Source organism: Bombina bombina, chromosome 1, assembly GCF_027579735.1.
Source record: "Bombina bombina isolate aBomBom1 chromosome 1, aBomBom1.pri, whole genome shotgun sequence".
Classification (NCBI taxonomy): Eukaryota; Metazoa; Chordata; class Amphibia; order Anura; family Bombinatoridae; genus Bombina; species Bombina bombina.
Window position 1 is genome coordinate 515,501,282 of NC_069499.1, and position 14,062 is coordinate 515,515,343.

Below are 14,062 nucleotides of genomic sequence, written 5' to 3' on the forward strand. Positions count from 1 at the left end.
AATGATGCCCAAGATGATTCCTCAAGTGAGGGGAGTAAGCATGGTACTGCATCATTCCCTCCTTCGTCTACACCAGTCTTGCCCACTCAGGAGGCCCCTAGTACATCTAGCGCGCCAATACTCCTTACTATGCAACAATTAACGGCTGTAATGGATAATTCTATCAAAAACATTTTAGCCAAAATGCCCACTTATCAGCGTAAGCGCGACTGCTCTGTTTTAGATACTGAAGAGCATGAGGACGCTGAGGATAATGGTTCTGATATGCCCCTACACCAGTCTGAGGGGGCCAGGGAGGTTTTGTCTGAGGGAGAAATTTCAGATTCAGGGAAAATTTCTCAACAAGCTGAACCCGATGTGATTACATTTAAATTTAAGTTGGAACATCTCCGCGCTCTGCTTAAGGAGGTGTTATCCACTCTGGATGATTGTGAGAATTTGATCATCCCAGAGAAACTATGTAAAATGGACAAGTTCCTAGAGGTCCCGGGGCCCCCAGAAGCTTTTCCTATACCCAAGCGAGTGGCGGACATTGTAAATAAAGAATGGGAAAGGCCCGGTATACCTTTCGTCCCTCCCCCCATATTTAAAAAATTGTTTCCCATGGTCGACCCCAGAAAGGACTTATGGCAGACAGTCCCCAAGGTCGAGGGGGCGGTTTCTACTTTAAACAAACGCACCACTATACCCATAGAAGATAGTTGTGCTTTCAAAGATCCTATGGATAAAAAATTAGAAGGTTTGCTTAAAAAGATGTTTGTTCAGCAAGGTTACCTTCTACAACCAATTTCATGCATTGTCCCTGTCACTACAGCCGCGTGTTTCTGGTTCGATGAGCTAGAAAAGGCGATCGATAGTGATTCTCCTCCTTATGAGGAGATTATGGACAGAATCCGTGCTCTCAAATTGGCTAATTCTTTCACCCTAGACGCCACTTTGCAATTGGCTAGGTTAGCGGCGAAAAATTCTGGGTTTGCTATTGTGGCGCGCAGAGCGCTTTGGTTGAAATCTTGGTCAGCGGATGCGTCTTCCAAGAACAAATTGCTTAACATTCCTTTCAAGGGGAAAACGCTGTTTGGCCCTGACTTGAAAGAGATTATCTCTGATATCACTGGGGGTAAGGGCCACGCCCTTCCTCAGGATAGGTCTTTCAAGGCCAAAAATAAACCTAATTTTCGTCCCTTTCGTAGAAACGGACCAGCCCCAAGTGCTACGTCCTCTAAGCAAGAGGGTAATACTTCTCAAGCCAAGCCAGCCTGGAGACCAATGCAAGGCTGGAACAAGGGAAAGCAGGCCAAGAAGCCTGCCACTGCTACCAAGACAGCATGAAATGTTGGCCCCCGATCCGGGACCGGATCTGGTGGGGGGCAGACTCTCTCTCTTCGCTCAGGCTTGGGCAAGAGATGTTCTGGATCCTTGGGCACTAGAAATAGTCTCCCAAGGTTATCTTCTGGAATTCAAGGGGCCTCCCCCAAGGGGGAGGTTCCACAGGTCTCAATTGTCTTCAGACCACATAAAGAGACAGGCATTCTTACATTGTGTAGAAGACCTGTTAAAAATGGGAGTGATTCATCCTGTTCCATTAGGAGAACAAGGGATGGGGTTCTACTCCAATCTGTTCGTAGTTCCCAAAAAAGAGGGAACGTTCAGACCAATCTTGGATCTCAAGATCCTAAACAAGTTTCTCAAGGTTCCATCGTTCAAAATGGAAACTATTCGAACAATTCTTCCTTCCATCCAGGAAGGTCAATTCATGACCACGGTGGATTTAAAGGATGCGTATCTACATATTCCTGTCCACAAGGAACATCATCGGTTCCTAAGGTTCGCATTCCTGGACAAGCATTACCAGTTCGTGGCACTTCCTTTCGGATTAGCCACTGCTCCAAGGATTTTCACAAAGGTACTAGGGTCCCTTCTAGCGGTACTAAGACCAAGGGGCATTGCAGTAGTACCTTACTTGGACGACATTCTGATTCAAGCGTCGTCCCTTCCTCAAGCAAAGGCTCACACGGACATAGTCCTGGCCTTTCTCAGATCTCACGGATGGAAAGTGAACGTAGAAAAGAGTTCTCTATCTCCGTCAACAAGGGTTCCCTTCTTGGGAACAATAATAGACTCCTTAGAAATGAGGATTTTTCTGACAGAGGCCAGAAAAACAAAACTTCTAAACTCTTGTCAAACACTTCATTCCGTTCCTCTTCCTTCCATAGCGCAGTGCATGGAAGTAATAGGTTTGATGGTAGCGGCAATGGACATAGTTCCTTTTGCGCGCATTCATCTAAGACCATTACAACTGTGCATGCTCAGTCAGTGGAATGGGGACTATACAGACTTGTCTCCGACGATTCAAGTAAATCAGAGGACCAGAGACTCACTCCGTTGGTGGCTGTCCCTGGACAACCTGTCACAAGGGATGACCTTCCGCAGACCAGAGTGGGTCATTGTCACGACCGACGCCAGTCTGATGGGCTGGGGCGCGGTCTGGGGACCCCTGAAAGCTCAGGGTCTTTGGTCTCGGGAAGAATCTCTTCTACCGATAAATATTCTGGAACTGAGAGCGATATTCAATGCTCTCAAGGCTTGGCCTCAGCTAGCAAAGGCCAAGTTCATACGCTTTTCAATCAGACAACATGACGACTGTTGCGTACATCAACCATCAGGGGGGAACAAGGAGTTCCCTGGCGATGGAAGAAGTGACCAAAATCATTCAATGGGCGGAGACTCACTCCTGCCACCTGTCTGCAATCCACATTCCAGGAGTGGAAAATTGGGAAGCGGATTTTCTGAGTCGTCAGACATTACATCCGGGGGAGTGGGAACTCCATCCGGAAATCTTTGCCCAAATTACTCAATTGTGGGGCATTCCAGACATGGATCTGATGGCCTCTCGTCAGAACTTCAAGGTTCCTTGCTACGGGTCCAGATCCAGGGATCCCAAGGCGACTCTAGTAGATGCACTAGTAGCACCTTGGACCTTCAAACTAGCTTATGTATTCCCGCCGTTTCCTCTCATCCCCAGGCTGGTAGCCAGGATCAATCAGGAGAGGGCGTCGGTGATCTTGATAGCTCCTGCGTGGCCACGCAGGACTTGGTATGCAGATCTGGTGAATATGTCATCGGCTCCACCATGGAAGCTACCTTTGAGACGAGACCTTCTTGTTCAAGGTCCGTTCGAACATCCGAATCTGGTCTCACTCCAGCTGACTGCTTGGAGATTGAACGCTTGATCTTATCAAAACGAGGGTTCTCAGATTCTGTTATTGATACTCTTGTTCAGGCCAGAAAGCCTGTAACTAGAAAAATTTACCACAAAATATGGAAAAAATATATCTGTTGGTGTGAATCTAAAGGATTCCCTTGGAACAAGGTAAAGATTCCTAAGATTCTATCCTTTCTTCAAGAAGGATTGGAGAAAGGATTATCGGCAAGTTCCTTGAAGGGACAGATTTCTGCCTTGTCTGTGTTACTTCACAAAAAGCTGGCAGCTGTGCCAGATGTTCAAGCCTTTGTTCAGGCTCTGGTTAGAATCAAGCCTGTTTACAAACCTTTGACTCCTCCTTGGAGTCTCAACTTAGTTCTTTCAGTTCTTCAGGGGGTTCCGTTTGAACCCTTGCATTCCGTTGATATTAAGTTATTATCTTGGAAAGTTTTGTTTTTGGTTGCAATTTCTTCTGCTAGAAGAGTTTCAGAATTATCTGCTCTGCAGTGTTCTCCTCCTTATCTGGTTTTCCATGCAGATAAGGTGGTTTTACGTACTAAACCTGGTTTTCTTCCGAAAGTTGTTTCTAACAAAAACATTAACCAGGAGATAGTCGTGCCTTCTTTGTGTCCGAATCCAGTTTCAAAGAAGGAACGTCTGTTGCACAATTTGGATGTTGTTCGCGCTCTAAAATTCTATTTAGATGCTACAAAGGATTTTAGACAAACATCTTCCTTGTTTGTTGTTTATTCTGGTAAAAGGAGAGGTCAAAAAGCAACTTCTACCTCTCTCTCTTTTTGGATTAAAAGCATCATCAGATTGGCTTATGAGACTGCCGGACGGCAGCCTCCTGAAAGAATCACAGCTCATTCCACTAGGGCTGTGGCTTCCTCATGGGCCTTCAAGAACGAGGCTTCTGTTGATCAGATATGTAGGGCAGCGACTTGGTCTTCACTGCACACTTTTACCAAATTTTACAAGTTTGATACTTTTGCTTCTTCTGAGGCTATTTTTGGGAGAAAGGTTTTGCAAACCGTGGTGCCTTCCATTTAGGTGACCTGATTTGCTCCCTCCCTTCATCCGTGTCCTAAAGCTTTGGTATTGGTTCCCACAAGTAAGGATGACGCCGTGGACCGGACACACCTATGTTGGAGAAAACAGAATTTATGTTTACCTGATAAATTACTTTCTCCAACGGTGTGTCCGGTCCACGGCCCGCCCTGGTTTTTTAATCAGGTCTGATAATTTATTTTCTTTAACTACAGTCACCACGGTATCATATGGTTTCTCCTATGCAAATATTCCTCCTTTACGTCGGTCGAATGACTGGGGTAGGCGGAGCCTAGGAGGGATCATGTGACCAGCTTTGCTGGGCTCTTTGCCATTTCCTGTTGGGGAAGAGAATATCCCACAAGTAAGGATGACGCCGTGGACCGGACACACCGTTGGAGAAAGTAATTTATCAGGTAAACATAAATTCTGTTTTTGGCCTTTTTAGGGAACATGGAACAAGCACAATTAAAAAAAACACAAGAGATAGTTAATGTCCTCTAAAGGTTTTACTTCTCTTAATAAATAATTTGTTTCTTAGTATTATTATTATCGGTTATTTGTAGAGCGCCAACAGATTCCGCAGCGCTATTAGCAAAGGCGGAGTACAAAAAAAACAGTTATAGGGATCAAATGGGTAGAGGGCCCTGCCAAGAGTTGCACTGTTGTAGTCAGCTCTTGAGAAGGTGATCAACAAACAGCTGGACTCTTAAGCTTACATGCCAGGGGGGGTTCAGGGGATAGCAATGGAGGAGAGGAACTGGTATAAAGTAAGGTTAGCGTAGGTTGTATGCATCCCTAAACAGTAGAGTCTTTAGGGAGCACTTGAAGCTTTTAAAACTAGTAGAGAGTCTTGTGGAGCGAGGCAGAGAGTTCCACAAGATGGGAGCCAGTCTGGAGAAGTCCTGTAAATGGGAGTGTGATGAGGTGACAAGAGAGGAGGAGAGTAGGAGGTCTTGAGCTGAGCGAAGGGGACGGGAAGGAGAGTATCTGGAGACAAGATCTGATATATAGGGGGGAGCAGTGCAGTTGAGGGCTTTGTATGTCAGAGTGAGAATTTTGTGTTTGATCCTAGAGGCAAGAGGAAGCCAGTGAAGAGATTGGCAGAGAGGTGCAGCAGATGAAGAGCGACTTGTAAGGAAGATGAGTCTGGCAGAGGCATTCATTAAGGATTGTAAAGGAGCTAGGCGGTAGGTGGGGAGACCAGAGAGGACAGAGTTGCAGTAATCGAGGCGGGAGAGGATGAGAGAGTGGATTAAAATCTTAGTTGTGTCTTGTGTAAGGAAGTGTCTAATTTTAGAGATGTTTTTAAGGTGGAAGCGGCAGGCTTTAGCCAAAGACTGAATGTGAGGAGTGAAAGAAAGATCTGAGTCAAATGTGACCCCGAGACATCGGGCATGTGGGGTAGGGGTAATGATGGAGTTGTCGACAGTTATAGAGAGATTGGGGGTGGAGAGTTTTGAAGAAGGGGGGGAAATAAGGAGCTCAGTTTTGGAGAGATTTAGCTTGAGGTAATGAGAGGACATCCAGTTGGAGATGTGAGAAAGACAGTTAGTGACACGGGTTAGCAAGGAAGGAGAAAGGTCTGGTGCAGAGAAGTAGATTTGAGTGTCGTCGGCATACAAATGATATTGTAAACCATGGGACTTTATTAGGGAACCTAGTGATGACGTGTAGATTGAGAAGAGAAGGGGACCGAGGACAGAGCCTTGCGGTACTCCGACAGAAAGTGGTGACGGTGCAGAGGAGGCCCCAGAGAAGGCTACACTAAAGGTACGGTTTGACAGGTAGGAAGAGAGCCACGAGAGGGCTGTGTCACATATGCCGAAGGATTGGAGGGTTTGGAGCAAGAGAGGGTGGTCAACAGTGTCAAAGGCTGCGGACAGATCAAGGAGAATAAGCAGAGAGAAGTGGCCTTTTGATTTTGCTGTAAGTAGGTTGTTGGTAACCTTAACAATTGCTGTTTCTGTGGAGTGATGGGGATGAAATCCAGATTGCAATTGGTCAAGGAGGGAGTTTATTGTAAGGAAATGGGAAAGGCGTGCTACTTTTTCGAGAAGCTTTGATACAAGAGGGAGGAGGGAAATAGGGAGGTAGTTGGATGGGGAGGTAGGATCAAGGGAAGGTTTTTTGAGGATAGGTGTGACCAGTGCATGTTTAAGCGATGAGGGAAATATACCGGTGCTGAAGGAGAGGTTGAAAGTGTGTGTGAGTATAGGGGTAAGGGTGGCAGAGAGGGAGTGGAGTAGCTGTGAGGGGATAGGGTCAAGGGGACAGGTAGTGAGGTGAGAGTGCAGTATAAGTGCCGAAACTTCTTCCTCAGTAACAGGGGAGAATGAGCTAAGTTTAAGGTTATGTGGGTTGTGGTTGATTGAGAGCATTTGAGGGGGTGAGGGAATGGAATTATGTTGAGAGCTGATTTCATTTCTGATGGAGTTGATTTTGTTATTGAAGTGGTTGGCAAAGTCTTGAGCTGACAGAGAAGTTGTATTAGGAGGTGGGGGAGGGCGGAGAAGAGTTTTGAAAGTGGAGAACAAACGTTTTGGGTTTGAAGAAAGATTAGAGATAAGAGTAGAGAAGTAGTGTTGCTTATGGAAATTAAGGGCAGAGTAGTAGGAGTTCAAGATAAATTTGTAGTGTTGAAAATCAGCTGAACTCCTAGATTTTCTCCAGTGCCGCTCAGCAGTACGGGAACATCTGCGTAGGTATCGTGTCAGTGGAGTATGCCAGGGCTGAGGATGAGTGTTTGATTTCCGAGCTATGGTAAGAGGGGCGAGATTGTCAAGGACGGATGTAAGGGTGGAATTATAGTGGCAGATAGATTGGTCAGGGCATGAAAAGGAGAAGGATGAGAGGAGAGGTTTGATGGAATTAGAAAGCTGTTGTTGATCTAATGACGTAATGCTTCTGTGAAGTTTGGTGTGAGGAGCAGAAGGAGGGAGAGTTGTAGGGAGGGATGATATGTTGCAAGTAAGGAGATGGTGGTCAGAAAGAGGAAAGGGGGAGTTTGTGAAGTTTGAGAGGGTGCATCGATAGCTAAAGATCAGGTCAAGGGAGTGACCATCTTTGTGAGTGGGAGAATCAGTCCATTGTGACAAACCAAAAGAGGAAGTGAGTTGCAGAAGTCGTTTTGCAGAGGAGGCAGTGGGATTGTCAAGAGGGATGTTGAAGTCACCAAGAATGAGGGAAGGGGTGTCCGAGGAAAGGAAATAAGGTAGCCATGATAAGGTAGTGATCTAGAAATTGAGTTGAGGAGCCAGGAGGACGGTATTTGACTGCGACACGTATAGAAAGAGGAGACAATAAGCGAATCATGTGGGTTTCGAATGAAGAAAATGTGAGGGAAGAGATGGGGTGTATTTGTTGAAAGGTGCAATGAGAGGAAAGTAAAATACCAACACCACATCATATTACTAGACCTAGGAGTGTGGCTGAAGTGGAGACCCCCATGTGACAGAGCAGCAGTGGATGCTGTGTCTAGGGGAGAGAGCCAGGTTTCTGTTAGGGCCAGAAGGTTGAGGGAGCGGGAGATAGAGGTCATGTAAAGAAGTGAGTTTGTTGCAAACAGAGCGAGAGTTCCAAAGTGCACAAGTGAAAGGGGAAGTGGCTTTTGATGCAAGATGAATGTGAGTAAGGTTGTCAGAGTTTTGTTTTTTGAGTCTGTGGGATGGTACATATGGATGTGCATGGCTAGGCAGTTGCTGGGGACCAGGATTAGGGGAGATGTCACCAGCAGTTAGTAGAAGCAAGAGGGAGAGTGACATAAGATGAGATACAGATTTGCAGTAGTGAGACTGCTTTTGAGACAAGGTGCAGGGGGGAGAGAGAGTGTTTAGGAATAGGTAAAGTTCATGAGTACATAGTACTCTAGCTCCATGTTTTTGACTCACTTATTGTTAGTGATGTGGAATTCAGTGTTAACCCCTTCAAGTGCTGAGCTAATTCAAACCTCTGTGTGCAGTTGTTTTTAGTTGTTCAGTTCTAGTTGCATTTATACAACAATATCACTTTTTTCTGTGAGGCACACACAGCTTATTTGTCAGGTGATGAATCTTAAAAATAGCATTACAGGAAAATGCCACCATATAAAGTGCATTTTTTTAATCATGTCATTTTCTATAGAGTGTGTGGGTTAATAGCAGCACTGGTGTCATTGTTTACTAAATATTTTAAATACACATTTTTTTTTTAAGACACGGTAAATCCACGTAATCCTCAATTACTGTTGGGAATATCACTCTGGACCAGCAGGAGGAGGCAAAAAGCACCACAGCAAAGCTGTTAAGTATCACTTCTCTTCCCACAATCCCCAGTCATTCTCTTTGCCTTCTGTGCAAGGAGGAGGTGAAGTTTAGGTGTCAAAGAATTTCTTCTATCAATATTTTATTATTTTGAAAGCCGGAGCAGGTTTGCTCTGATCTTTCCTGACAAGCTGGGTCTAGCTGTACTCCACGTTAGTCCCTTCAGTAGGGTTGTGGTAGCTTTCAAGCAGTTAGGAACTTGTGGGGTGGACCTTACTGCATTTTCCTGACAGATTTGCTGCCCTCAAACAGAATGCCAGAGTAGGCTTACTATGTTCCTTCTTATATCCACAGATATCTGTGAGGAGTGGCTTCCATTTATGCCAGGTGAGCTGTCCTCCTGCCGGACAGTCAAGGGTGCAGGTAAGTGCCGTTTTAATTTCTAATAGAAAGCCGTGGCACTACAGTAGTTTGCAGCTGCACCATATATGGGACTTTATTCCTGAGAGTCAGGATATTTAGGCAGGATGCAGGGCACTGCGTGACGGTATCTTAGAGAATCAAACTCATTGGTGGCTCAGTTGTGAGACTGCTTGTAGATGCAGTAGTTAACTTTATTAAATATATGGCTGTTTGGTGTCTATGACGTCACTAGAAGAGGCTTGGCTTCTCTCCCCAGGCGTAGCACGGGCTTTTATTTCTGGCGCCGTTGTTTTACTTCCTGTGTAACAGCTTCTACGGCCCCCCCTCATTGCGGCGCTGCTCTGGTTTCATTCAAATCCCTATTCAACCTAGCGTTACAGGAGCAGGCAGGCACCTCAGCTTAGCGTTGAGGTGAAGAGGCTGCACAAGAGGACGTCTGTATATATAAAGTTTATTTGCTTATTTGGCTAACACTGTGATTGTTCCGTTAACAGTGTTATCTATCTAAGTCAATCTTAAAGGAGCAGTAACAGATTTGAAAAAAAAGATTTTATTTTTTTAATTTTTTTTTTTATTGAGGAAAATAAAATATACATACAGATAAAATTGTATGAGGTACATCCAAGGCCTCAAGTGTTAATATTATGCATCATATTTAACAAATAAGGCTTAAAGTATTAATATCATCTTTGACATGTTGAGGTGTACCTAAAAGTAAAAGAAAGAATCCTTCCTCATTTTCTACCCCTATCTATTATGTAGGTCACTCTTGGACCTTTTTTTTTTTTTTATTTGCAGATTAACAATATTCAGGAGTTAACATATCAATACACAAAAACAAACAGATGTGTCCTAAAACAAGATTGCATTGGATTGTTATTATTTTTAACATTGGAGGACCCATCAACCAGAACTCGTTTCACAAGAAAGCTATATTGCTGTGCACTTCATTGAGAAAAACATAACGAATAAAAGAAAAATGAAGATTGCATCTCTAAGATAAATAACCAGATATATATATTACAGCATTGTTTTTTGCAATACCTATAACTATTAAGTACAGGTGAAAAAAAAAGGTGAGACAGGTCAGTAGAAGTTATGTAAGACCTGGGATACGTTTAATCTGGCCTCTCAGTAGTTTTGTTCAGGTACACTTGCAGGGAGAGTGTATCATAACCTTGCCTTACGTAAAGGGATCTATGTTGTAAGATTATAAGCTAAATTTATAACCAACAGATATTATAAGAAGTATACTGAATGCAGGGGAAGGCTTTTTTTTTTTTTTTTTTTCCCCTCCTTTTTTGTATTAAGAGGAACCATATGGAGACAGGTAGCCAATTATAGTGTCAATTAGTTAATGGCATCTCATCTGTGTGATATATACGTTTACCCCCACCTGCCGCTGCGGCCGTCAGCCGCGTGTGGGGTTATGAGATGTGCGTATAAATATGTGCTAGATTAGTGTGAGTACCGATGCCATTGTCACCCTAAGAGTTCCAATCAAGGGGAAAATATTCTCCTTTCGCCATTATTCTATATTATGTGTCAGAGATTGTTAGTGGTAGATAGTATAATTAGCATTGCGTTATGGTTGACCCTCCCTATGCCATAGCATCTACATTTTTGTAGTTCTTTTATTGAAAGAACTCTAATGTACAAAGACAGACTATTTGTCTCTGAGCTACCATTCTCTCAGGTTGATGCTGTCCAGGCAATGCCACAGCCTCTTCCACATGTGTCCCAGACCGTACTATCGTCACATGCAGTGCCCTGCGGTTCCTCTCAATCTCCTTATGGAGTGTATTTGAAAGCTGAAATTGCTGAACAGGTATCCTCGGCTGTATCTGAGGCACTAGCTGCCATCCCCATGCTTCAGGGGTGACGTAAGAGGAAAATTAGAGAATAATATAGTAAAGTATCAGGTCCTGTACAATCTAACCAAGTTGCTCTTTCCCATAAATCGGATGAGGAGGATAATTCGGTAGCCTCTTAAGGTTAAATCTCTGTTGTTGTCAACCCTAAGAAATCTAGCCAATTAAATAGATACTTTGATGTTCCCTGCCCTGGGGAGCCTGGGGAGGTGTTTCCAGTACCAGACCGTGCTACAGAGATTATTGCCCGGGATTGGGAGAGACTGGGAATTCCCTTTTCTCCCTCTCCAGTCTTTAGGAAGATGTTCTCAGTGGCTGATTCCATCAAGGAGTTGTGGTAGACAGTCCCCAAGGTGGAAGGGGAGATTTAAACTCTGGCCAAGAGGACTACTATTCCTATTGAGGATAGTTGCTCTTTCAAGGACCCTATGGGCAAGAAGCTGGAGGCTTTCTTAAATAAGATGTATATTCATCAGGGTTTGCAATGGCAACCAGCGGTGTGTATTGCTACAGTAACAAGTGTGGCAGCCTATTGGTTTGACATTTTGTCCGAGTCCCTCCAAGCTGAGACTCCGTTGGAGGAGATACAGGATAGGATAAAGGCTCTCAAGTTAGCCCATTCCTTTATCATTGGCGCTTCTTTGCAGGTCATTAAGTTGGGAGCCAAAATTTCTGGGTTTGCAATTTTAGCTAAAATCTTGGTCAGCAGATGTTTCTTCTAAATCTAAGCTTTTGGCAATTCCTTACAAGGGAAAGACCTTGTTTGGGCCAGGGTTGGCAAAAATTACTTGCAATATCACGGGTGGTAAAGGATCCTTTCTGCCTCAACACAAGAAGAACAAATCGAAAGGACGTCAGAGTACTTTTTGTTCCTTTCGTAACTTCAGAGGTAAATATTCCCCCTCCTCTACCAAGCAGGATCAGTTCAAACCTTCTTGGAAGCCCAGTCAGTCTTGGAACAAGGGGAAGCAATCTAAGAAACCCGCAGCTGAATTGAAGTCAGCATGATGGATTTGACCCCGATCCAGGATCGGATCAGGTGGTGGGCAGACTCTCAGTTTTCTCAGGCTTGGAAACGAGATGTCCCAGATCCGTGGGCAGTGGGCATAGTCTCCCAGGGCTACAAGTTGGAATTCAAAAATTTTCCTCCCAGGGGCAGGTTCCACCTACAAGATTATCTGTAGACCAGATAAAAAGAGAGGCATTCTTGAAATGTGTACAGGAGCTTTCCCTCATGGAAGTGATAGTCCCAGACCCTGTTCAAGAACAGGGTCTCAGCTTATATTCCAACCTTTTCATGGTGCCCAAGAAAGAGGGAACCTTCAGGCCCATTCTAGATCTAAAGTTACTCAAAATTTCTCAGAGTACCAACTTTCAACATGGAGACTATCCTCTCCATTCTTCCTTTAGTTCAAGAGGGTCAATTCATGATGACCATAGACCTGAAGGATGCATACCTGCATGTTCCCATTCACAGGGATCATCACACATTTCTGAGATTTGCCTATCTGGACAAACACTTTCAGTTTGTAGTGCTTCCTTTTGGCCTAGCCTCAGCTCCCAGAATTTTCTCGAAGGTCCTGGGAGCTCTGTTAGCAGTAAGTCGATCCCGGGGAGTTGCAGTGGCTCCTTATCTGGACGACATTCTGGTTCAGGCGCCATCTTTTCATCTAGCAAGATCTCACACAACAAGATCTTGTCGTCTTTTCTTCGTTCCCACGGATGGAAAGTGAATTTGGAAAAAAGTTCCTTGATTCCGGCTACAAGAGTGGTTTTCTTAGGAACTATTATAGATTCTCTATCAAGGAAAAAATTTCTGACGGAGGCCAGAAGAGCCAAGATTCTTTCCTCTTGCCTAGCTCTACAGTCGGCTGCTCGACCATCAGTGGCCCAATGTATGGAGGTAATTGGTCTGATGGTGGCTTCAATGGACATAGTTCCCTTTGCTTGATTCCATTTGAGAGCGCTTCAGTTATGCATGCTCAGTCAATGGAATGGGGATTATGCAGACCTCTCAGAGGATAGTTCAGGATCAGTCGACAACAGACTCTCTGCCATGGTGGCTGTCTCAAGAACATCTGTCCCAGGGGACATGCTTTCAGAGACCCTCTTGGGTGATTGTGACCATGGATGCCAGCCTGATGGACTGGGGAGCGGTCTGGGACTCGTTAAAGGCGCAGGGACTTTGGTATCAAGAGAAATCGACTCTCCCCATAAACATTCTGGAGTTGAGAGCGATCTTCAACGCCTTGATGGCGTGGTCCCAATTGGCTCTAGCCCGTTTTATCAGATTCCAGTCCGACAACATAACCTTGGTGGCTTACATTAACCACCAGGGGGGAACTCTGAGTTCCTTAGCCATGAAGGAGGTGGCAAGAATCATTCAGTGGGCAGAGGCTCACAATTGCTATCTATCTGCCATTTACATCCCAGGAGTGGACAATTGGGAAGCGGATTTCCTGAGCAGACAGAACTTTCATCACGGGTAATGGGAACTTCATCCGGAAGTGTTCTCCAGGTTAACAATCAAATGGGGATTACCAGAATTGGACCTGATGGCATCTCGTCAGAACGCCAAGCTCCCAAAGTACGGTTCGAGGTCAAGAGATCCTAGGGCCTTTCTTATAGTTCCTTGGAACTTCAGGTTGGCATATCTGTTTCCTCCATTTGCTCTCCTTCCACTAGTCATTGCTCGGATCAAGCAGGAGAGAGTGTCTGTGATTTTAATAGCTCCTGCGTGGCCTTGCAGGATCTGGTATGCAGATCTAGTGGAAATGTCATCTCTACCTCTGTGGAAACTACCTCTGAGGAAAGACCTTCTACTTGAGGGGCCCTTTCTTCATCCAAATCTCGTTTCTCTGAAGCTGACTGCTTGGAGTTTGGCGGTCACTAGAAAGATTTACCACAAGATATGGCGTAAATATCTTTATTGGTGTGAGTCTAAGGGATATTCTTGGAGTAGGATCAGGATTCCAAGAATTCTGTCCTTTCTCCTGGAAGGCCTGGAGAAGGGGTTATCTGTCAGTACCCTGAAGGGCCAGATTTCTGCACTATCTATTTTGTTGCATAAGCGTCTGGCAGACATGCCAGATGTACAATCTTTTTGTCAGGCCTTAGTTAGAATTAGGCCTGTGTTTATATCTGTTGCTCCACCTTGGAGATTTAATCTTGTTTTGCAACCGGCTACGTTTGAGCCTCTGCATTCCATAGATATTAAGTTGTTATCTTGGAAGGTTTTGTTTCTTACTGCTATTTCTTCTGTTCGGAGGATTTCT